The following is a 26148-nucleotide window of genomic DNA, read 5'->3' on the forward strand; positions in this document are numbered from 1 at the left end:
CTGAATGTTAATGACAATCGTTCTACATTAGCATGCAACGTTCATTGGACATTATCCAATGTCTAGCGTTTTATTAAGTATATTTATTCTAACGCTACATTTCAAAAGAGCACCTCATCTCTCGTCTTCACTTGAACGAATTTCTGCTTGCTTTGCATTGTTTTTACGAGATTTTTTTTCAAGCCTAGTTTATTTATTTATTTATTTATTGCAATTTCCAGTACAGCAGAAGCCATTTTAAACCGGAAAGACAACAGTAAAACAGTACCCTAGTGTTAAAAAGAACACATGAAACAAGATAAAATAAAATAAAATAAACAAAATATAAACATAAGCAATCCAAGACAGTACTAAGATAAACAGATTACTTTCACAATGCATTACTTACGTACATTTTTTCTAAGTTGGTGATAAAAGACGAATTTGTACTGAAAACATCTACTTGGTTTGAGATGATATTGAATTGATTCGGTAGCGTATGGAATAATGAACGTTGTATGAGTAATAGTCTGGGAGTTGCAGTGTGGAAAGTCTCCTTGCTCCGTGTTTTATGTCCGGGCACTCTGAGGGAGAGTTCGTGGAGTGGGATGCTACATCTTAGATTTCCATTAATGATCTTATGTAGCAATTTCATATCTGCAACGTATCTACGTGATTCTGAAGTATTTATGTTTAAGTTTATAAGCAGATTCTTCTTAGGTAGGTGTCTCACGGCCGGCCCTCTATATCGAACGATGGAGAGGAAAAAGCTGAGAACACTCTCGATCTTGGAGGCATGAGAAGGGGCAGCCATGTACCAGATGGGTGAACAGTATTCTAGAATGGGGGACACAAAAGTCGAAGTAAATGGAAAGTAGTGGATAAATCGTACTGGAAGAGGTTCTAAAAAGCAAATTCCCTAGAATAAGTGATGCAAAGATTAAACTGAATATGGTTTCAAATTACTAAAGCAAGAAATAATCTATTGCACAATGCCAGAAGAATATTATATATATTTTAAGCAGAGAAGTCGTGGTTGAATCATGAGGTCCTGGGTTCCATTGCAGTTTGAGGAAACAACACAATGGCTAGGATGCAAATTAGTTTACAGCAATAAGCATGCACAGGTAAAACTGGTCAAAAACAGCCAAATATGCATGGAATGAATCACATAGAATTCAGTGGAACACTAATATGAGAACTAATGAATTATCCTGTGTTTGAAAAACAAGCAACCTTCATAGCAATGGTTCAAAACTCTATAAGTCATCCCAGTGTAGAATTCAATCAAATTTGGTCTCCATCACAGGGAAGATAAATTTATTTATTTATTTGCCTCCAACAGAGAAAAATCTCCAATTACAGGAAAGCTTACATGTTCTATTCAAATCATGAACATATAACAGTGTAGAGTACATACACACACCAACATATTTATACACAAAAGATAATAAAGTTGTTACCTGCAACTGCAGAGACTGGGACACATATCCATCCATATAAACATTGGAAATTCATTACTTATCCAGAACACAACCTTCACATAATATTGAACGGAAATAAATAAATAAATATTTAGAGTATATAAAACATACATAGACATTATAGATGCATATCAAGAGAAGAATAAGGAAAATAGAGGGATAAATAATTTTAGAATAATGGAAAATAATGCACAGTATAATGAGCTCACATCTCGTATATCTAGTGTGCTTCAAAAATTGATCTTAATGATTTTACATATAAAGTAAGTGGTAGACTGAAATCTAAATTTTCACTTGTTGTCGAGATATTATTATATGGAGAACAGATTCTGAATAAAGGTGAAGATTTGTATTTTTCTGTTCTCGAGATATCACAGAGTAATAGGTGTCGCATCCAAAGATTAGATTTTCTAGCACTAAATTGAATCTGATGAAGAAAAAAATTACTACTATCCAGAATTCCATTTACTGTTTTGTAAAGAAATATTTGTTGTACTAATTCTCCCCTATTACTAAGGCTTATATAACAAATCTCTTTCAATAAATACTTATAAAATAATTTCATCTCGTCAGCAGATACCCGATTCTTTTTATAGTACAAGTACCGTAGAAATCTTTTATGAATTTGCTCTATTCTATTTTTATAAGATGTATACCCAGGAGACCATACAATCGACGCATATTTGCGTTTACTGCTTATCATACTGTTATACAATAGCACAATGACATTTAAATTATTTAGGCCTTTGAGCTTCTTATGAGAAATCCGAGTCGCTATATCCATCCTAACAATATTCCAGATATGTTCCTCAAAGGATAAATTACAATCAACAACAACACCAAGATCTTTGATAGAGTACACTTTTCCCAGCTTTTCATTACTAATTCTGTGTTAACCTGAAGACGAGAGAAGAAGTGGTCTCTCGAAACGTAGAAAGGTTACAATCACTAGGCAATGGATAATGTCTAGTGATCATTGCATGTTAATTGATGTAAACTACTTTGCATCCTAACTATTGTAGTTTCCTCAACCTGCAATGGAACCTAGGACCTCAAGCCAACTTGTTCGAAATATTCACCTATCGAGCAGCAATTTCAGACTTTGAAAAAATCTGGCTACATTTCACATTGCCATTCCACCTCTCTAGGTCAATCGTGGCGATGAGGATGAATGTGAACTGATGAAAAAGACGAATGAATTAGAATAATGATACGTCAATGCTTTATCCGGGGATTGAACCTAATACTCCTGACTAACCAATGGACCACGGAGGCCGACACAATTACAGATAATACGAGGGTTAAGTCATAAGTCATGGCAACTATTTATTTACTTTTAGTGTTATCCCCTGTTCGCGAGGAAAAGAATAGTTTCCATGACTTATGACTTAACCCACATATTTCCATATATTGGTTCATGTTTTCCTGTGTTACCGAAACGATGGTCCTTTGTTCATTATGTGTTGAAGATACCCAGTGGAAAGAAAACGAGAGAAAAAAACTTGTCATGATCAAAATTATAATTTATATGTGATGACAATAACAGTGTAATTTATTTTGGCAAAATTTCCTTTCCGTACCAAATTCAGTATTTTATAAAATATGCATAAAATGATGATATTCTGGTGACGGATCGTAACGAGTTCTGGTAGAAATTCTGGGCTTTAGGGAATTAAGATGAGAGCAATTTTAGCTCATGGAAGTTCAGAAACTTTCTCAGAATTCATTTCGTTTATAACCCCAGAGAATCTCGTCGTGTTTTGTAGGCAGGAAAGTTTCAAGACGTACACACGTCGATGTAATATCAAGTAAAAAGTTGGATGTGCATGGGTTTCGGTCAAATTAACAATCCTCAAGTTCTATGAAGTCTAAAAGATACTCCTTCGGTTCTGATGGTCTCTCTATAAAAACCGAAGGAAGACGGAGAACTTTACATTGAAATGAGTTGAAAGTAAATAAAGTTTCAGTAAAGTCAATCTCAAGACGAAAAAATATAAAGAGCTTTCTGTGGCTTTATTTTTATATTGGCGTTTCCTTTTACTTACGGCTAACCACGACGATGTGGATGAATGATAATTAAATGCAATTTACATTCGAAATGGATTCGAACTCGGAATCTTGGGCGGCGAGCTCGTGAGCCTACCATTTAACGCGGTTGGCATAAATGCATGTCAGTGATGTGCCATTGATCTACCAAAATTAATTTCGAATTGGTTTCAGAATTATCGCTGTTCATTTATATACATGATACTTGGTACTAGTTCCACCACAGGATATATACAGTATACATGACTGAAATGGAGAGACCAGAGCGAGAAATCTCACCCTCTCTTTCTAATATTTCTCTCACCCCTTCTCTCTAGTTTCACTTTGTCTCTTTCCTCTCTCTCGTCAAAAAGACAGAAAAAGAGGAGAAAAGAAACAGCGAAGGAGATAGATAGAGGAGAGAAAGTAGAGAAAAGAAGAAACACACACAGAAAGTGTAATCTCACTCTCTCTTTCTAATCTTTCATCCCTTCTCTCTACTTTCACTTTCTCTCTCTCGTCAAAAAGACAGAAAAAGAGAAAAGAAACAGCGAAAGAGATAGAGAGGAGAAAGAAGAGAAAAGGAGAAACAGAGAGAGTGTGTGTGTGTGTGTGTGTGAGAGAGAGAATTTAAGTGGAGGTAAAAAGAGAAAGAGAGAGGGAGCAGACGAAAAGAGAGAAAAGAGAAGGAGAGTGAGAGGAAAAAAGAGATAAAAAGAAACAGCTCTCTCTCTATTTTCATCCTATCTTTGTCCCATCTCTTTTCTTTCTCTTTCCTCTCTCTCTATCAGGAAAAGAGGACAAGAAAAAATGAAAGAGAGAGAAGTGAGACACACAGAGAGAGAAAGAGAGAGAAGTCTTAAGGGAGAAAAAAGATATAAACACATAAAGAGAGAAGAAAAAGAGAGAGGAAGAGAGATATATGGAGAGATTGAAGTAAAGAGAGAAAGAGGGAGAGGAAAAGTGAGAGAAAGATAGACCATTCTTTCTCTCTTGCTAGAGAAGCAAGTTCCATTCAAAAATAGCTGCACACCTCGTGGCATAAACAACTATCCCCACTTTAACTAATAGATGATAGTGGTTGGCGATTGTAAGTCAGTAACAAAGATATTTTCTAAATACTAAGGCACAAAAAATTGTGAATCTGGACATCCATGACTATTCTCAACATCAGAAAAACCACTTAACTCTTTCCTGTGACATCAATGACTTGAAAGCACACAATGCGATCATCCTGCCATCTATTAGTGGACGAGGAAAGTTAGTGCAAAGTTTGCAAAGTGGAACATGTCCTTCTGGTTGCTTTATGCATTCCATGATTCTACTCTTCCCCGAAGCTTTGCAAGAATTCTGGCACCGAAAGCGCATTTAGTGCGTTAATTTTTAATGCCGTTAAAACGTTTCCTGCTAGTGAAATACCGCACAGCGTGGTATCATTACCCATTTACAATTAGTGACGCCAGGTCAGAGCTTTCCAAACTGCTCGCTGCAGCCTGACTTTTTGTTACTGGTGTAAACAATTGAGTTGCTGACTGACGCTAAACATCTTGGGAGATTATTAGTGAAGGGCGGGAGGGAGGGGGGAAGATGTAAATGAGGGGAAGAATCCTAACGGAAGAAGACGGAGAAAATGAATCTCTTGAAAATAATGAACGCCGAGGAGTTTTCTTCTCGGTGCACGTCATTAAATTCTGGAGAGAGAGGGGAGTGGAACAAAGGAATTAATGTCATTTCTAAACTCTAACAACATACTTAGTCTTCAGGGGCGGGAGGGCTGCGCGGGAGGTGGTGGGGAGGATATAATCCCAGACGACGGAGGCTGTGGTTGTTGTGGAGTCTGTGAATGGAGCAATACTAGGGCGTTCAACACAAAAGATAACGACTGTTTCAAGAACAGAAACATGTGTTACAGTTATCATTATTCAAGCCTATTCTATTAGGTAAAAGTAAACCTACGCTTGCAGATTGCAAAATGTCGTGAAGGCAAATATTTAGATGTGGTCATTTCTGGAGGTGATGTGATCAGCACCACGTTCCTTTACACCTTAAAAGGTACCCATTTATTATGGTAGGGAGAACCTCAGACTCTCCTTGCAGGGATATTACTAGAAAAAGTCCTGTCTAAAATCGTCTACATGGGGAATCGAACCCGAGTCTCTGCGTGGCAGTCGAACGTCCAACCGACTGGACAACTGTGGCTCTCACATATTCTATTAGAATAGCTAAATTTTCAGAGTAACCGAATTACATAAACTGTGAAACAAACTCACTAATTGTTACTCACATGGAAAAATAATCCAGTTGTCTAGTGCTTCTGCTGCTTATACCTATTTCGAACACTACGTATCGTGAAAGAACCTCTTTTCTCGTCTTCAGTTGAACAATTTCTTCAATTCAACATTATCCATTGTCTAATGCTTCACTACTTGTACCTATTCTAACACTACGTAATGAGAGAGCACTCTTCTCTCGTCTTCAGGTAAACGACTTATTTTTGCCGGTAGCGGGATGCGTCTACAAGCTACTTAAAAATTGTTCACCTAAAGACGAGAGAAGAGGTGCTCTTTCGAAAGGTAGTGTTAGAATAGGTACAAGTAGTAGAAAAACTAGACAATGGATGGTGCCCAATTGAAGAAATTGTTCAACCTGAAGAACAGAGAAGAGGTGCTCTTTCGAAACGTAGTGTTAGAATAGGTACAAGTAGTAGAAGAACTAGACAATGGGTGGTGCCCAATTGAAGAAATTGTTTAACCTGATGACGAGAGAAGAGGTGCTCTCTCAAAACGTAGTGTTAGAATATGTATAAGTACGTAGTAGAAACACTAGACAATGGATGGATGGTGTCCAACTGAAGAAATTGTTCAAGCTAAAGACAAGAGAAGATGTGCTCTCTAAACGTAGTGTTAGAATATGTATAAGTAGTAGAAGAACTAGACAATGGGTGGTGCCCAATTGAAGAAATTGTTCAACCTGAAGACGAGAGAAGAGGTGCTCTCTCGAAACGTAGTGTTAGAATATATAGAAGTAGTAGAAGCACTAGACAATGGGTGGTGCCCAATTAAAGAAATTGTTCAACCTGAAGACGAGAAGAGGTGCTCTATCGAAATGTAGTGTTAGAATAGGTACAAGTAGTAGAAGCACTAGACAATGGATGGATGGTGTCCAATTGAAGAAATTTTTCAAGATAAAGACGAGAGAAGATGTGCTCTCTAGACGTAGTGTTAGAATATGTATAAGTAGTAGAAGAACTAGACAATGGATGGTGCCCAATTGAAGAAATTGTTCAACCTGAAGACGAGAGAAGAGGTGCTCTCTCGAAACATAGTGTTAGAATATGTATAAGTAGTGAAGCATTAGACAAGGGATAATATACAATTGAAGAAATTGCTCATCTGAAGACGAAGGAAGTCCTCTCTCCATACGTAGTGTTAGAATATGTATAAGTAGTAGAAGCACTAGACAATGGATAAAGTCGAATTAACATTGCATGTTAATAAAGAACTATTGTCGCTAACATTCTGAGAATTATGACATAGAACTTACTTTCACTTTCCATCCCATTCCCTATTTTCTTTCATCATCACTACTTTCAGACAAATTCTAGTATACTACTTCTACATTAGCTCTAACACTCCCTCCTCTCTTTAATCTTTGTCAGTTTTCAGCAGCGGCATCAATATTGGGAGAAAACAACAACCAGATTTATCGAGAATTGTGTTATTACGCCTTCCCAGAAAGCAGACGGTACAGAAGCTGGAGCTTCATTCCATTTCAGTCTAGCAGCGGTTATTAATTAAAACAGATAAACTCGGTTATAATTTCAGCCCACGCGTCGACAAACGCGCCTTCGGTTTCCCTAAAGAACCGCTGCTAACATTGTTCGTTGGCACAGACGTACTACACGATACACTCCATCAGACGCGCGGCCCAACCAATGAGACAAACGGAGGGAACCCCCAACGGGGTTGAATTGTGTGCAACTCATCCTACATGCACAATGCGTACGGGAACGGGTAAAAAACAAAGAACTCTCGTTTTCGAGGGAGAAAAAAGGGAAAAAGAGGGAAAAAACCAAGAGTAATTAAAACCACTGAAAAAAAGGGGGGTCTGTCCAAGAATCAATGCAATGAGAGTCGTATTCCAAAATCTCAGATTTCAATTTCCTAGAATCGTGATAGGGAGGAGAACAATGGTTCTCCGGCATAGATGGTAACTGTTGGTATCGATTGTAACGTTACGAGAACAAAGGCTGGAGCTCAACAATGCTTCCAGTTGCCCACTGTAGACCTGCTCGCCCATTTCATTGCTATTACCGGCTCAAATTCGTGTAAGCCTAGTAGACGACTATGCCTAATTATTGAAAGCCCTCTTGAGTCGGTGAGTTCTTCGGAAATTCAATACGGCCACGGGGTCTTCGTGTCTTCTGGTTGCTGGTTGGTTCTCGGGTGGAAGAGATTTGGCTTTACTGTGATACAGTGCACCGAAAGTTCAGCTCTGGCAGCTGTGGTCATCTGCTTCCTTTCGTCTAGGCTAAAGTTCGTTCTGATACCTTTCGATTGGTGTGTTCACTCTATTATAAGTTATCGTAAAACGTATAATATTTAACAATCTGCATGTGAATTTACAACAGAACAACGGAACACAACAGTTTCTTTTATTGAAATTTGAATATTTTTATCGTGCATAAGGATTACGATAATGATTAGAAATTGCAGTTGAGTGCACTATAAATGCGGTTAATTATGTAATGGCTATTAATACTTTATAAAAACTGTTAATTATTATCTTTTCATCACCCCCAACAAAATATTCCCTAATAACATACGAACACCAATCAAAATATTACTAAAACAAAATAAAGATCTATAGGGTCTAATCGTCCCCTTAAAAAAAATAAAGCCATTTCACTTTAAAGTAAAATTATATAATAATTAATCAAAGACAGTATATTCCTCGTCCAACCATTCATTCTATCCCCCAATTAAAGGACTAATGATTATGCTACCTTCGCACGGTCAAAATACCGCGGCCATTAAACAAACGTCGTTGGGCAGGTTATACTTCATATAAAAGCATGGTAGCGGAAAGTGACAGTCTTAGACCACTAAGGCACAGACAGTAAGGGGTCTGGCTATAATCTGTCCCGGGAATCTATGGAGCAAGGCCGCGTATAACGGTAAAGAAGGCCAGGAATCGAGAGGGCGGAGCAAGGCAGTGCAGGCTGCCGCAAACAGTTATGGATGGTCGAATTGTACGGAGATACAATGACTTTCCAATGAAGAGTGGTGCATGAAGATCTAGCGCGTGTACTTGAAGATTAGAGAGAACAGAAATGTAGCAGAAATTTCACGGGTATTTCACCAAATTATGTCGAATAAACTTCAGTTTCGGAAATTTTGTACACGCTAGGTGCCAAAGATGCTTACGGAAGAACACAACGTGATAGGCCAATACCCACACTACTGTCGCGAAACAAGATCCCCATCACAACATTTGATCATGTTCCCTACAACCCAGACTTAGCGACAAGTGATTTTCGTGTTCTTGCATCTGAAATCCTTCCTTGCTGGACGCCGTTTCCATGACTACAGGGAGATCAAAGAAATACGTAGTTGCTACGTGGTTTTGCTTGGCAGCATCATTCTACGATGAAGGGATACAAAAACTGGTTCCTATCTACGACGAGTGTCTCGACATTAGTGGTCAACGTGTCGAAAAGTAGTGCATGGTATGTAACAGTACATGCAAAGATAACAAATTGTTTTTAACAGTTCATCGGAATTTACTTTCTGAATAACATTCGTAATAATAGATAAATTAAATTTCCTTTGTAGTATAATTTACCTCTGAATTTATTTATCTATCTTAAGCTCTGACGTATCCTACTTAATTTCTGATACAAACCTTAGTTTGAAGAATTTATTTATGATAATTTTCATAGCCTTTACATTGTTCCATAATCCTACATGTGCATGATGTCACACCAGTTACAAAATTTGTTACACCCGTCACAGGCAAAAATTGTATATAAATAAAGCATGTAGTAATATTTTTAGAAACTAAAAGCATATAAATGTTGAGTAAGGTTTACTTTGTGAAAATACAATGAAGTTGTTTCGGTAAACCCATATATTTCACAGAGTTTTCTGAAAGACTGAGGAAGGTCCTTAAGTCATGTCGCATAAGTGTCACAAGTACAAAAAATGTATTTTCTATAGCTGAGAATTAAGATGGGGGAGGAATATTCTGCAATTAAATACCTTTCATCAAGCAAAATGAAATTACATGAATTGATAGGGTTACATATTTGAACGTGTTTAGAAAATTATTTAAAAAATGAATATAAATTTGTCTGAATGTCACATCCGTCACAATGAAATTGCCCCTCTGCAACTTAATCGCAATGATAAGTACAGTATTGGTGAAAAAAAGGAGAGAACAAATCCAACCCTTGACATTTAGTTTCAGGGCTTATTGTTTACTAGAAGAAAGATAGGCCTGTATAGACTTGGTAGATGAGATTGGTGTATAATCGAATGACGATAGAATTTATCACATTTTTTAAGTAGTGAATATCATGTGTTTCTAACCATAATAATGGTTGATATCTAACTTGAATTATACTATAATCCTACCATCTTTCTAACGGTCGTAGGACAAAATCATCGAATTGGAAACGCTTGATTGATTTGTTGTTTTAAGTCCACTTTATGCACAGTATGGCTAATCGGGACTGGACATACCGTTTAAAGTGGGATCCGAGCCACTGTGTGCCTCCACCGGGTATCGAACCCGGGACCCCTTGATTACAAGGCGACGACACTACCACTGCCCCATCGCGGAGGCCCAAATTGGAAACTAGAAAAATAGCCGAAAAAGATAAAGTCTCCATCAGAAGAGGAAGATGAGAAGAGAGGCGAAGGCGATGCAGAATCCATGTTCGCTGCTGGCTTCAAGCTTCTGGAGCTGGAAGTAATCCATGTAATCGGATTTCTGGTGGTGGCGTGAGGACAGGAAAAATCCCTGGGATCGTCCTGTGACATGTTCTGTTGAGAAACTCTGTACCCCAGGACCGATAAGACAACGGCTCCATTGAAATGTCAGCTGCGGCTCGAAGGCCACCCTTCGGAAGGCGGGGCGAAGTGAGATACTCCACATTCCAATCTGTAAAAGCTCTGCGGGACCGGTAATACGAGATCTGCTAGAAGTATCGAGCTGTACGCACTCTACTGAAATTTATACGTTTCATATTCTGTAACCTTACGTTAGTTTTATTCCATTATATTTTCTTCTGCAGTTTTCATTTCTAGAGGAGGACGTGAATCTTAACATTTTCATAAACTCCCCCCCCCCATTCTTTCCTCTGAAACAAGGAAGTAGTATAACTTACTATAACATTAAGACATCCTCCATAATAAAATACAAGTTTTTAACTGCGTTCACCTATAAACGCAATGTGGTCCATGGACTTATATGTTCATATTCTGACGAATAAGACTTTTCTATTTCTAATGTTGCAATTGATTGCCCAAATATACATACATCTACGTTAAATTTTATTGAAAAATTTCTAAAATGTAATTTTGTTTCTGTTTATGGAAAAATCTAACATAGAGCACATTACATTTTCAGAATGTCTACCCTCAAAACGACCAATGTACCTACGAGTTCGAGTAGCCAATTAGGCATCCCCATCAGGTTATTGATATATCTTCATTTAAATAACTTGTGAATGTTCTTCACATTTACAATTAACAAAAACATAGAAACTTCTTAAACGATTTAAGAAAATTGATCAATTTTATGTCTACCGTTTTAATAGAATAATAAATAGTCTTTAAAAATAGTGTAAGTTAGTTTGATCAATATAGATAAGATTTCATCAAACTTTTGCAAGGACGTCGTCATTTCACTGACTGACACCGCCTATTATTATCTATTTCTACCCAAAGGTGCTGAGTTCTCGTACCATTATACAGTATATGTATATTCCGACACATGATCGGTATCTTTAAGTTTATTCAGTAAATTACATCCTATATTGTCACTTTAGAATGTTGTTTTCCTTTCTGCTCCTATGGTATTATAGGTCTTGTGACTTGATTTGTCTAAATAGTTTTAGGGGGTTATGAGGATGTCTACATTGCGATGTTACATACCGTAATGACATTCCAGTTGGAGAATTCTTCGTTAAACAATTTCTTACATGTGAATTTTTCGTACATTTCTAAATAGCGGATTCGAGATAATTCGATATTATATTACATTTTTACTTTACTGGCATTGGCATTTCACTCTACAAAATATCGTATTTGTATATTTATTTATTAGCGACAGGTAAAGTATAATATCCATTGTTGCTATCAATCATTTTAGCAGACAAATATTGAGATTTTTTTTTAGTGCAAACGGTACAATTCTCTTACCTCTATATTTTCATATTTAAGATTATGTGGTTTGTCCAAATTTAATGAAACTTAGTGTAAGTTTTTTGATGGATGATGGATGACAAGTCCATGCATGCAACACATTATCTGAGTTATAGCATACACGAGATAAAGTAACAGTAACTGAGTTACTTTTGAGTAAATTAATGTAACTCGAAGACTTTTAAAAAGTAATTTTCGGAAGACGAGTTTTAATTACCTTGTTCTATTATCGGGGGTGGTAAATTAGTATGACTGGAGTGGATGGATGTCATGGAGAGAGAGTGAGTAATGATAGTGAAAAGATATGAAATGAATAGTCTACTCAAATAAAATGTAATGAAGAGGAACAGGGATCATAGGCAAAGGGATGCCATTGGAAAGACTGAGAAATAACAACTAGAAGATAACTAATGAATGTTTACACAAATAGAATGTAATGCGATGCCGATCAGCAATCATACGTATAGATTAAGGAATATCATGGAAAGAGGGTGAGAAATGACAGTGAAGAGATAAGAAACTAATGAATAGTCTACACAAATAAGAATGTAAAGAAAAAGAAGATCAGCAATCATAAATATAGACTAAGATATTCCATTGGGAAGAGGATGAGAAATGACAGTGGAGAGATAAGAACTAATGAATAGTCTACACAAATAAGAATGTAAAGAAAAAGAAGATCAGCAATCATAAATATAGACTAAGATATTCCATTGGGAAGAGGATGAGAAATGACAGTGAAGAGATAAGAACTAATGAATAGTCTACACCAATAAGAATGTAAAGAAAAAGAAGATCAGCAATCATAAATATAGACTAAGATATTCCATTGGGAAGAGGATGAGAAATGACAGTGAAGAGATAAGAACTAATGAATAGTCTACACAAATAAGAATGTAAAGAAAAAGAAGATCAGCAATCATAAATATGGAGTAAGATATTCCATTGGGAAGAGGATGAGAAATGACAGTGGAGAGATAAGAACTAATGAACAGTATACACAAATAAGAATGTAAAGAAAAAGAAGATCAACAAACATAAATATAGACTAAGATACTCCATTGGGAAGAGGATGAGAAATGACAGTGAAGAGATAAGAACTAATGAATAGTCTACACAAATAAGAATGTAAAGAAAAAGAAGATCAACAATCATAAATATAGACTAAGATATTCCATTGGGAAGAGGATGAGAAATGGCAGTGAAGAGATAAGAACTAATGAATAGTCTACACAAATAAGAATGTAATGAAGAAGAGGGTCAGATATCAGACACGTAGAGTAAGAGAGTATGCGACAGGAGTGAGGATAACAGGTAAGGGTAAGGATGGAATCGATTAGCATGGGAATATCGTGGAACATGCACTACACAGAATGGAAATGAGAAACAAGTGTTTACTCTTGTGATACTACATTATCGAAAGCCCTCGCTACATCAAGCACAGCCTATCTTTTTTTGCATTTAGGTTTGCTTCGTGTCAGAGGTACGGCTGTTACTTGACGCGTTTGGAAGCTATCGGCAGTTTTACGATGGCCGATAAACAGACTCCGCGGATTTAAAAGCCGAAGAGCCCGAGGGGGTGGTTCGGCTGGACAAAGTTAAATCAGCCGGGGATTGTTGTCGCTCGCTCGTTAGTTGTCAACTGTCTATCGATCACCCCACGCGACGTCTCGTGACTGGAGAGCCAACCGGGAGATCATTTCATCGCGTACCAGCATCTCTATTCAAGCCACGGCACTGCACCGCGATGCACGTAATCTGATGGAGCGTTAGTCACCACAACGTTGTTAGCTGTTGAGGACAGTTTTTTCTGAATTGGCGACAAACAGATTAACATATTAAACAATGAGGTATGATTAGAACTGTCACTTTGTTGATGTTCTTGATTTGGTGTTTATGCACAGACTGTACATACAGTTTAACGTGGATCCGAACCACTACGTGCCTCCACCGGGTATCGAACAAGGGACCCCTTGATTACAAGGCGACAATGTTGCCACTACGCCATCGGGGAGGCCCTTTCAAGTGTTCTTGAACTCTATACATGTCACATACATGGTGTCCCCAAAGTCATCCTCTGTTTCAGTTAAGGAAAGCCGGAATTGAAAAAACAAATACTGTGTAATTCAACACATACGCCCATACGCATACTTCCATAAATGAATATAAATTCTTCTACTGCAGTCCAATGTGAATCTAATGTCTAAGATACCTACAACCTGTCCCTGAATCTCTGGAACAAGCGAACAAAAACAAGTCACTGCGCAAGTAGTAGTGACTCGAGAGGGCTCGACCAATGAACGCGTGAGAGGGGAAGTTAGTGCACGGAGGGGAAAACGTGTCTGCAGCTACCAGCCGTTTGCAGGAGCGCGCACTGCTTCACTCCTCTCACTCGCTTTCTTCCCTTCTCTACCGTTATGCGCGGTCTTGATCTACAGATTATGGAGACACAGTGTGTGTGTGTGTATATATATATATATAGTTTGTATTTAATATAATAATGTATTATTTTATGTATATATGGCTGAGTGGAAGAAAAGGCTTTGTACTGTCTTAACTAAGCCATTAAAACTCATTGTTCAGAGTGGGTGTGCAATGTAGAATGATAAGGTCTCCTGTTGTCCTGATAGGATTACTCCATTAGATTATTAGCCTTACGTTCGTAAAACTTGGATTCGACGAATCTCCATACCAACAGGACCAAAAGAGGTTAAATAGGATGACGGCTGTTTCCAATTTGGTGACCAGTAGCTATCCATCTTCCGGGAAAGAGGTTACTTCAGTATTCGCGAAAAATAAATAAATGCTAACGTTTCTATTGAAATGGATTCTGACTTTAGGTACACTAGGAAACTAGAAACAAACTTTGCAATGTTGTTTGTCAAATATAGCCTTGTAAGCAGAGTCCTATCGTCGATTCCAAACATTAGGTGACTGTGCAATCCTTAGGAGTTGGATGTACTTGATCATACATTACTGGTTTGTACTGTATGCAGATGCAGAGATGTGGTACGTTAATATTTATCTCAACTATTTTACGTCGCTTTTCTATGTTACTCACTATGAAAAGATTACGATCTTCGATGTAAGAAAAACGCAAAAGAACATTCATGGCTTTTCAGGGAACCGAATTAATGTCTTTCTCGTACAGTACCACGTTAGAAACTAATGTACAACTGAGAAGATCTTGAGAAGGAGCCGTTTGATATTCGGATATGGAGGGGGATGTTGAAAATAACTGGAGATGACCTCCTTTGTGTGCCGTCACGGAAGCCCACAAGAGCATTTATTAAATCAGGTAATGTGTGATTTAAGAACTTGTCACATGGAAGACCTTCAAAACTTTAATATTGGCTTGGATGCTGGTTACAGGAAGAAATGATGCGATCATCACTTAAACATTTGCTTAACAGTGTCCTAAAAATAACTATTTACATGCTCTAACTTAATATTTTATCACTTAATACGGAAAAGTTGTAATTTCTAAAAATCATGTCTCTATTGGGGTTCTGCCTACACCGTGGCGGAGTGCTTAGTAAACCGCGCCACGACGCAAGAGGTCCCGGGTTCAAATCCTAGCCTGGGCATGGATGCTGCGAGTGTTCCTTCATCAGTTTTATCATCTCTCTCATCCTCATAATCGCGATTAACCAAAATTGGCAGATAAGCGACACTAACTAACAAAAATCAATCCATTAGGGTTCACCATTTAAACCAGTCGCAGACCTTTCTGAACACACCTTAGAAATTTAAAACGGGGCAGTCATAAGAGGATTGGTGATCATTGAATCCGCTTTGTAAAGAACTCGAGGCGAGTAATGGAAAATGTTTGTTCATTTTGTTTGTTTGCATCCTTTTATTTTGAAGTAGTGAGTGGCGAGAAAAATAGATCGAAGCAAATTTCCAGTGCCCAACACTACGAACAGAGATCGAAGACCTTGAACACGTGAAAAGATCAAAGTAGACAATAGAGTGCCAAGAATTCCGATCAAACGTTCCTTTGCAGGCGGCTTTGTTTCAGAAATTTTGACACGCTCGTATTTGTTCCGACAAAAGACTAATTACCACGGATTAAGCATGCGTGCATAGACGACATGTGCATAGCTCTCGAGCCTCTTGAACAGCCGGTGGAACGACCAGTCAGGTACCTTCTACTCCACATGTTCTTCAGCTATGTACATTCTTGCACATTGAAGCACAATAATCACTAGAAAGCCATAACGAGCATAGGAATTTCTCTGAAAGCGTTTGTAATCTTAGGCTTGTTTGATGGCACCGGTGACTGTTTGCGGGCAAATAAAGAAACACGGCATTGCCCAAGAATGGTGGAAGGACACAAATAGATTGTCTCTTCTCTCGCGGGTGGCCGAAAGATATGTTTAAATAAGCCACAGCTTCACGTTTGGATTCCTGGGGAAAAAAATTAACCTCACGGTATTGTTTGAGTGTGGGGTTGGGATTGGGGATGCATATTCCTTCAATTGGTTGTCCCAGCCATGAACTAGATGCTTAACCAATTAGCAAGATTTTTTTTGTGGCCGTCATTCCCTGTATTTGTTCTCTTCGTTTCGATCAACAAAGGGTTCCTATTTCCACAAAAGACCTGCTCAGACAGTGTTTTCTTTTGGGGAAACTGTGTGTCCTCCCGCGGAAGGGCAGGAAAGGTATTAACAACCGTTGCTTTGTTCCTTGTCTCCTCCCAACTTGTCATGGGTGACAGGTAGCTGGTTTGTCTGTGTTTACCAACCATTACGGACCACGTTCTGCTTGGGGAAGATCAATTGAGTTGTCTTTCTGGGACGAATTTCAAGAGTAGGGCATTCCGAAGTGGGGTCCTAAATCTAGAGTTTCATGTTCTCTTTGGATAATGCTCATGAGGCCATAGCATTTCATGTTGTTGCATCCCTCACTGTCATGAAATACGGCTGTTATTATCGCCTTAATGGAAACTTAAATGATTTAGAGCTAACAAACAACTACAATCAGCATAGCATCTTGTATATCAGACAATGTATAAGCATAAAAGCATCAATATAGATTTTGGAATCTTCAATGCATATAGTTTGTTTTTGTTTTTGAATCACGTCAGTTATTGATATTTTCCCCTCATAATTCGTGTTGTGTTGCAGTTTTCTGTTTTCTTATTTCACGCCGCTATTATGTCTCTTGAGGCTAGTTATCACGATGAGCATGGATGATGATTAGATTAAATTCACGAAGGGATACTCTCACCAATACCAAGAATCGAACCTGGTACTATCGGTAGCAATATGTTGAGTCCAGTCATGCTCACCCACAAAGTCGACCTCTTATATTCCGTGCCATGTGTTTAATGGGAGTGTCAGAGCACCGCCAATAAAACAAACATTTGCAAACATGAGCTATGAACTCTAGTGACATTAGCTCTCAAAAACTTATCTTCTCCATAGTTCAGCCGGTCGTTAACATGCCAGTCCGTCAAGATAAGAGAGACCTTAGCTCTGATAAGCTACTTATTTTCTCCAGATATCACGTGGTCGATGACGTGAGAGAATCTCTTTACTTGAAACCGTGAAGATGATAGAGACGTTAGTTCTCGTAAGCTCATTACTAGGGCTTGGGTAGTTATGCACTAAAAAGATGCAACATATGCATGCAAATATGCACTAAAAAGTGTAAAATATGCACTTAAATATGCACTTTAAAAACCCGTTTAATTTATAAATGCTGTATGATACAAACTATGAAAGATTACATGCCAGGCAATGAATATGCATTATTCTGAATGCTCATTCACTACATAGATATATTTTTAAAAATTAATATGGTTCTGCGTTAAATGAAACACAATACATTACAGATCAAGATCATGATTGCATTTGATAACAACATGTCTCAAATTTTCGAACTTGAAACTCCTGTTTTCAGCTAGAATAGTCTTATATTCAGAAAACACACGTTCCACTTCGCAAGATATAAGTGGACTGTATTGTAGGGCAACAAAATCAAGACACATCAAGTTCCAGATCATCCACACGTTGTCCATTTGTATGCAGAATTTTGCAAACTTTCACCATTGTTGCATACCCACTGTTAGTTTTCAATACTGCATCCAATTTCTGTACATACACAGGATCTTCAACCTAGGCCAGGACCTCTTTAACGTCTTCTATAATTTTGATGCTTGTTTGAAGTTGTAACCCTTTGTTTTCTAATCGACGAATGGAATCTTTCAGGCAAGAGAAATATGCACAATATCAACTTATTTTCATACAAATATGCACCTGCATATGAAATATGCATTTTAGTTAAAAATTCTTCAATATGCATTTGCATATGCAATATGTAAAATGCATAATTATCCGAACCCTACTCATTAGCTTTTCTAGAACTCACCTGGTCGGTAACATGAGTCCGTGAAGATGACAGAGATGTTAGCTCTCATAAGCTACTTATTTTCTCCAGATCTCGCATGGTCGATGACGTGAGATAAATTATTCATTTCAGTCCGTGAAGATGAGAGAGACGTTAGCTGTCATAAACTCATTATCTTTTCTAGAACCTACCTGGTCGGTAACGTGAGTCCGTGAAGATAACAGAGACGTTAGTTCTCATAAGCTACTTATTTTCTCCAGATCTCGCCTGGTCGATGACGTGAGATAAATTATTCATTTCAGTCCGTGAAGATGAGAGAGACCCTACCTGGTCGGTAACGTGAGTCCGTGAAGATGAGAGAGACGTTAGCTCTGATAAGGCCATCTTCTCCAGAACTCACTTGATCGATAACACGAGAAAATCTTTTAGTTGCATTCCTTGAAGGTAGGTAGGTAGGTAGGTAGGTAGGTAGGTAGGTGTGTGTGTGTGTGTGTGTGTGTGTGAGAGAGAGAGAGAGAGAGAGAGAGAGAGAGAGAGAGAGAGAGAGAGAGAGAGAGTGTTCAGCTCTCATAAACTATTTACCTTCTCCAGAACTCACCTGGTCGATAACGTGAGAGAAACTCTTCATTCCAGTCCGTGAAGATGAGAGAGATGTTAGCTCTCATGAGCTACTTATCTTCTCCAGATCTCACGTGGTCGATGACGTGAGAGAATCTCTTCACTAAAGTCCGTGAAGATAATAGAGAAGTTCGCTGTCGTAAGCTCTCTTTCCTAGAACTCACCTGGTCGGTAACATGAGTACGTGAAGATTAGAGAGACGTTATCTCTGATAAACCCATCCTCTCCAGAACTCACCTGGTCGATAACACGAGAGAACCTCTTTATCAGTGGCTAAAATTCAGACCAGACAACAGAAATGGAGCATAATGCAGAAGAGATGTGTAAGCGGACAGGAGTAAGTGAAAAGGGAAACGGTTGCAAACATATCTACCCCCTTCTTCCACGCATTCCTTTTCTACCCACGACCTCACATGGGAAGATTTCACAGCAGAAATGCCAAACATGCTTGCATGGCGAAAGGTTTCGCGAAAAGGGGGCACTTAACTTTTTCCAACGGAGAAACTACATGGAAACGGGAGAGAAAAGACAATGAGACAAATGCTGTGGGCGATCGGCGCGCCCAAAAAAAAACGAGCGTAGCAGTCTGTAGAAGGAGGTGGATTCCACGGTATTTGTGGCGTCGTTAGACCCAAGAACGAAGCATTAGCTTTGATCCCTGGAGCGTTACCCTGGAAACGTCTGCGAGAAAGAATGAAAACAAAAGGAACCGAAGGGAGGGGAAAAAAAACATAAGGATGAAAAAGTGACGTGGAAGAAAAGGGCTGGAGAGGATAATATAGCGCGGAGGAGAGAGTTAAATGAGTTGGGTCAAGGGCCACATCATCCGTAACTCTGCACGTCGTTCTTCTTGCCGCCGCCCCACCTGTTAGATCTAACTTATGTCATTCATACACACCCATTTGCTAGTATGGATAGAGTGGTGAAGGAGGTACCATCTGGCATCCTTACATTGAAAAGAAACAGCGCCTTAGTGTTGAGTATGAGGCTTGGAATTTAATAAGCAACAGTTTTTGTTGTTCTATTGTTATAAATTCTTAGTTGTTGTAGTTATTAATTGGTTGATTGATTGATTTGTTGTTTCAAGTCCACTTCATGCACAGAAAGGCTAATCGGGACTGGACCTACTTTTAAAGTGTAATCCGAACCACTGTCATGTGCCTCCACCGGGTATCGAACCCGTGACCCTTTATTACAAGGTGACCACTGCGCCATCGGGGAAGCCCAGTTGTAGTAGTAGTAATTCAGTTTAACATAATATTTTGTAACTAATACACACACCATGGAGCCGTGGAGCCACGGTGGTCTACTTGGTAGGGTGTCTGACTGCCACGCGGGAGACCTGGGGTGGGTGATCTAGAGCGGCTCTGGGGCTCACCCAACTAAATAAGTACCTGGGAGGGGAGGATAAAGGCGGCCGGAGCGTGGTGCTGATCACATCACCTCCAACATGGACGAGATCGATAGAATATGCTGGGCCCTATCTCCAACATCCCCCTATATATACCTCATGGCATGGTGCAAAGTGTACGGGGAAATTTACTTTACCTTACCTTAAAAAAACGATATTGTTGTGAGAAAGTTTTCATAAATCTGACTTCACCACTGAATTCCTGGTGAAATTCTAGCCCAAAACCATACCCAACATGCCCCCCTTCCCATTTAAAGAAATGAAGTTGCATCCAAGATGGCGGACGTTGTCATGACATGCACGAAAAAGTTTCCCCCTAGGCCTAACATACTACTACCAAGACCAATTGCTGCAATCTACACTCCCTTTCATTTTATAAGGGTTGGTCAGGCACTTTTGAGTCACCCTGTACGTTATTCCTAGGAAAGGGCGTATTTAGAGGGGGGATCCAGAAGGTCCGGACCTTCCCGAAATACTTACCAAATCCAAAATTAAGTAAGCAATATACTTGTTTACTTTTGTGTAATATTTTTATGCACCTTGGCACACATTTGTAAAGGTAACTCCAATGAGCATCATATGATTAAAGTTTCTACGTCGAGTTGTACTTGCGCGCTACGACACCAGGGGTCCAGGGTTCGAAAACTGGCCTGGGCAGGGGTGTTCTTTGCGGGTGTCCCTTCATCAATTTCATCATATCATCACTCATCCTTATCTTAGCGATTAGCCAAAAGTGACAGAAATGCGAAGTAAAATAAAGCAAATCAATCAATCGAGCTGTACTTTAATGCAGAACAACTCGATTTATGTAAAACATATGATCTCAGCTACAGACTTCATGCATTTTTTTTTTTTTTGTTTCGGCTGATGCATTTACTTTTCTGTGTGTGGGTAGATGGTGTTGGTGAGGATGCAGGGTGACTTCAGTATGGAGATTGGAGAATGGAAGCCCCAAATGGATATGTCATGGAGGTGGCCAAAATTTCAGCTCTTGTGTCTCTTCATCAACTTCATCTAATCACCACTCATCATGTGTTTAGAGAGAAACAGGACATGGCATAGAGTGGGATGAGGCTAAGCAGATAGGAAGGGAGAAGAGAATGCTAGTGAGAAAATGGAAGGAGTCCAAAGAAATAGAGAAGAAAGGTGAAGAAGACACAATGAACTGGAATGGGGGACTGAAGTTAAACAAAGTTAAACAAAGAATGGAAGGAGGTGTTAGAAAGAGTGGAAAGGACAAGAGAGAAAGTGGGAGGAAGAAGAATGAAGGAAGTAGAGCGTGAGATAAAGAGTCCAACCACATTCTCTTTCAGGTGAAATACAGTTGACAAGGGAAAGCCACCTGGTAGATTGTTCCAGAACTACTTTCTAATAGTCAGGAGGGGAGTATTGTTGTGTATATATATCGTCCTGTTGTGTACCTTGTTACATTTGTACTTGGAACAGAGTCTGAAGAAGACCTTGCTAGAAGGTTGAAACGTTACGTTCAGTTTATGTTTTATAATAAAATAAATTTCTGCCTTGGTCAGCATATTGAGTTTTTCATATCATGGAAACAAGGCTTAATGGTATTATCATCATTGTCGCTATTGGCCAAAGTGACCGAAAGGCGACGCTAAATAACAAGAATTGCAAATACAACATCTGCAGCGATTTGCTACAACTCTTCGCCTTTGCTACCACCAACAATGTCCCCTTGTTCTCCCCATAACAATTCATCCAGCTTCCTTCTCCTTATAAAACTTTAATCTTCTTAAATGTCTTTCTGGAGTCTGTTTAACCTTGATCGCTACCCCAGTCAAGCGTATAATCTGTCTCCATTTCTTTTCTTCATGAGAATTCGAGGAAAATATAATGGAAAGGTGATAAGGAGGGGAAGGAAGTAATAAGGGCAAAAGGTAGGAAAAGAAAAGTGGAAAAAAAAGTAACAAGATAACAGCTGAAAACGGCTTCTTTCATTTTCCGGCAGAAATAAAATAATCTCACCGAATTTAAAACTCAACTGGGGAAATTGAAAAAATAGGGAAGCCAGATAAAAAAAAGTACACAAAATAAGAAATGAGTTCCCAGCCGAACAATAAGGTATTCAAGTTATTAAACTTGCTCAACCGAAAGACATGAGCAGCAGAAGTCGAGGGAAAGTATTTCATGGTAGAGAGAACCCAATTAGAACTAAGTGAGAGGTTACTAACCCATGAGAAACTTGAAAGAACAAATTTTTATTGCGGTTAGGTTGGTTCGGTCTCAGCAGTATGAGTTATTATGGTAATTCATGAATTACAATGGTAACTAACTAACTAACTAACTCTCTAGCCTTCTTAAACCCGAAGGTTCATGGCTGCAGCAACACAGGCCTTCCATCTGTCCCTATCTTGAGCAACATCTATATACCCTTTTCCATCCCTACCGATTTCCCTTAGGTCCATCTCGACGTTGTCCCTCCATCTTCGTCTTGGCCTCCCTACTGGTCTCTTACCATCAGGTTTCCCAACAAGAATCCTGAATTACAATGGTAACAAACAAAAATGTCAAAATTACACAAAATACTAAATCTATAGGTCGGAAGGATTATTCATGGTACAGTTCCCGCCAAGAAATGGTATTGTTGTCAAACGTATGTTTGGAGCAAACTTGGTAGGCAATCGAAAAGCTCACAAAATTATATCAATGAGCTTTCTCAAGCCTTGGAGGGCAAATTCGTTTTCTCTTGCCATCTAAACACTTGCTCCGTGTGTGTCGGTTGCTTTCCTCTTCTCCTTTGTCGGAAATGTGGCAACCATGCGTTCAAATTTCCCTCGCAAAGGGAACGGCAAGATCTGACTAGCAGAGAACGAAGCACGTGGTGTCACCAGTGCCTCTCTTATTGGCGGAAAGTACTCACGTGGTTGCCGTCAAGGTCTTCCAGCATATGGCAGACCACCGAGTGACGGGAGCGCTACAATCATTCATACTGTACGGAATCCATTGGGACAGCCTGATTAGATATATGTACATGTGATATTCGGAAGACATCCCCAAACAGCTCAAGTACATCCAAGCATTTATTGGATCCAAAGTTTGACGATGTCAGGAAGAAAGAATTTGCGATTTGATTATATCATGGACATAATGAAATACTAAATTACAGAAGTAACCAATTAGTATTTTCCCATGCATTTACATAAACATATTTTGGGATATTCGCTAGTTCGGTGAAACACATGAAGTGGTCGACTTTTGATATCATCACCGAAGTTCCTGGGTTCGAATCACGGCCTGTGTATGTGTGTCCTCTGTCTCTCTTCGCCAATGTCATCTAATCATTCTCATCATTGTGATTAGCCAAAGTGACACAAAAACTGCGCTAAATAACAAAAATATAAATATTACATACAATCTCGTGACATTGATCGAGCAATGAGAGAATATGATTCCAATCAACATTTGCCTAATATGTGCCTGAAAATATTTAGATTTACTGCGGGACTTTGACTTCCATGTTGAAATTTCAGTGAAGATATGAATGTCTATAACCTAGAAACCTTAGAAGAATGAATGTTTTAAAAACTACCAAAATATAACTAAATTTGAAAATAGTGTTGTTAAAATTACAAATTATAACTTTTATTAAGCATTCTGGAAAATCGTTTCTTTGTAGCAAAATGTCCTTTACAACATATTTTTGATCCGTAAAGATGTAAATTGAATCATACAGATTTTCATTTATACTCTCTCTTTATTGGAGAAATATTTTTGAGAAAATGGAGAAAAAAAACAATTCCTTAACACTACCGTACATGCAATATGTTAAGAACAATATCTGATGAAGTGTTGAAAAAGCTCTGAATATGATCAAAAATATGCTTTCTTTACCATGTGTTTGCCAAAATATGACCTGAAGGCAAACTATGGTAAAATATGTATTTACATACGTGTTAAAATTGACTTAAGCGTTGAAGAACTGGTCATGTCATAAAAATCGGAGTCCTGGAAATAACATTATCATACACACGTGTACTCATTTTCACATAAAAACACATGGCCTCTATTCATTACAAACGTATTCAGCACGTTCACGAGGTTCTTTTGCTAACAGAGGCAATACCTTTAGCATAATTCCATTACGTTTCCTCCTCCATGGTGTTGTAAGGAGACAAGCGACGTCTCCAAATTCCAGCACAAGAGAACAGATAGGTTCTTCACGTGCTGCAGGCGTTGAGGAATCTCGCAATTGAGATAATTACGAAGCGGTTTCACATTTGTCCTTCCCCAGCCAACAACTTCCACCGCTTTGCTTGTTGCCGTCTCTTGAATGTCACCTTCCGAGGAGATCTTGTTCCCGTAAACAATGTAATTTAATCGCAATTCATCCGCGAGCAGAAATCTTATACATCTCGCCGCAAAAAGCTCACTCGGAGGAGGAGGAAGGTGCGATTTTCTCTCGATTGTGGAAATTGCAGGAAATTCCCCCAGGTTACAGGCAACACAAATTGTATCTCTCTGCAGAAATTCATGTGAATTGCTTTGGTTCTTTGCATGCGGGCAAATGAAATAAGGTTTAACGTCGTATATTGTACAAATTGAACTTTGTGAGTCGTATTTTATTTGTCATATTTCACGTCACTATTCTGCTGATTTTGGATATTCACAACCATGAAGGTAAACTATGATTAGATGGGGTTGACCCTCACAAATTTAAACAATGCTGTACATAAACTTTTATATCTGAATTTCAATAATTTGAGCCAGGGTTGGTAAAGGTCCAGAAACCCATAAATTCTAATGGGTTCTATTGGGTTCCGCTGAAGGACCGGATTCGGTCCAAGTTGAGTATTGTTTAATTGAAAAAGGTTCCTGGACCGTATTTAAATTGATCCGGAAAAAAGGTTCCTGGACCGAATTGAAATACTTTACAGATAAAACGGTTCTTTACGGTCCAGAACCCATTTACGCTTACTGATTTTCTCTCCTGGACCGGAATTGAATTTATTTAAAGTTCCTGTACCTTTAACAACCCTGATTTGAGCTCAGTATAATGTAACCTATGGAAGGTTCACGGTACGTCGGTATATAGCCATCCTTTATCTTCATCTGTATTGCAGTGAAGCAGAGATAAGAACGAGAGGGTTATGTAGAGTTTAAAAAAGGAAAACATGAACCAACCCAGAATATTTCATAGAGAAAATTTCATAAGTATTTAGATAAATCAGCGTTTTGTCACTTTTTACTGTAAATTATATTATTAGTCAAATCTGTAATTAACGCAATACTGTAACTTAAAAAAACAAAACACAGAAGGATAGTCATAGAACTTGCTGTGATTAAGTACAGACTCATAAATTTAACTCAATGGTTATATGGCCGTAACCAAGAATTGAGATTCACGTGCTATCTCCTTGTAGTCAAAGGTACTCGGGTTTGATTCTGGTTGGAGGCACTTTTGGTGATAAGTCTCCACGTTAAAAAGCAGTTCCAGTTTCGATTTTCTAAGTCCACAGTACAATCTTAAGTATTTGTGTAATTTGTAAAATAATAATCGGAAAATGGATAAAAGTAGTAACTTTAGAGAGTTAATTAACAGTCCATCAGTTAATTGTATTAACAATAATATAAAAATTCATCAACTGGAAAATTCCTTTCCCTCCATCCAGGATATTTTGAAATTTAGATGGATGTTGCACATATCAAATTACCAACCCTAATGGTAATGTCCTTAATTTAACAATATTCTCAATACTGTGAGATTGTCGTTAAATATTAACCATACTTGCTGAAATGCAATAGAAAATTGGGTAGGGTAGCAGACGGACCTTCAAACCTATAATACCGTCTTGTACTTCATTTTCCGATGATCATCAGTCGAATTGTT

At 38.5% G+C, this 26148-nt stretch overlaps 1 protein-coding gene across 1 annotated transcript in view; it reads right to left on the reverse strand.

Moving 5' to 3' along the window:
• The window catches only part of LOC145986632 (protein sax-3-like), a 440100-nt gene that overhangs the window by 166808 nt on the left and 247144 nt on the right, over positions 1-26148 (reverse strand). The window lies entirely within an intron of this gene.

The sequence above is a fragment of the Lepisma saccharinum genome, chromosome 4, assembly GCF_977018435.1.
Source record: "Lepisma saccharinum chromosome 4, izLepSacc3.1, whole genome shotgun sequence".
Classification (NCBI taxonomy): domain Eukaryota; kingdom Metazoa; phylum Arthropoda; class Insecta; order Zygentoma; family Lepismatidae; genus Lepisma; species Lepisma saccharinum.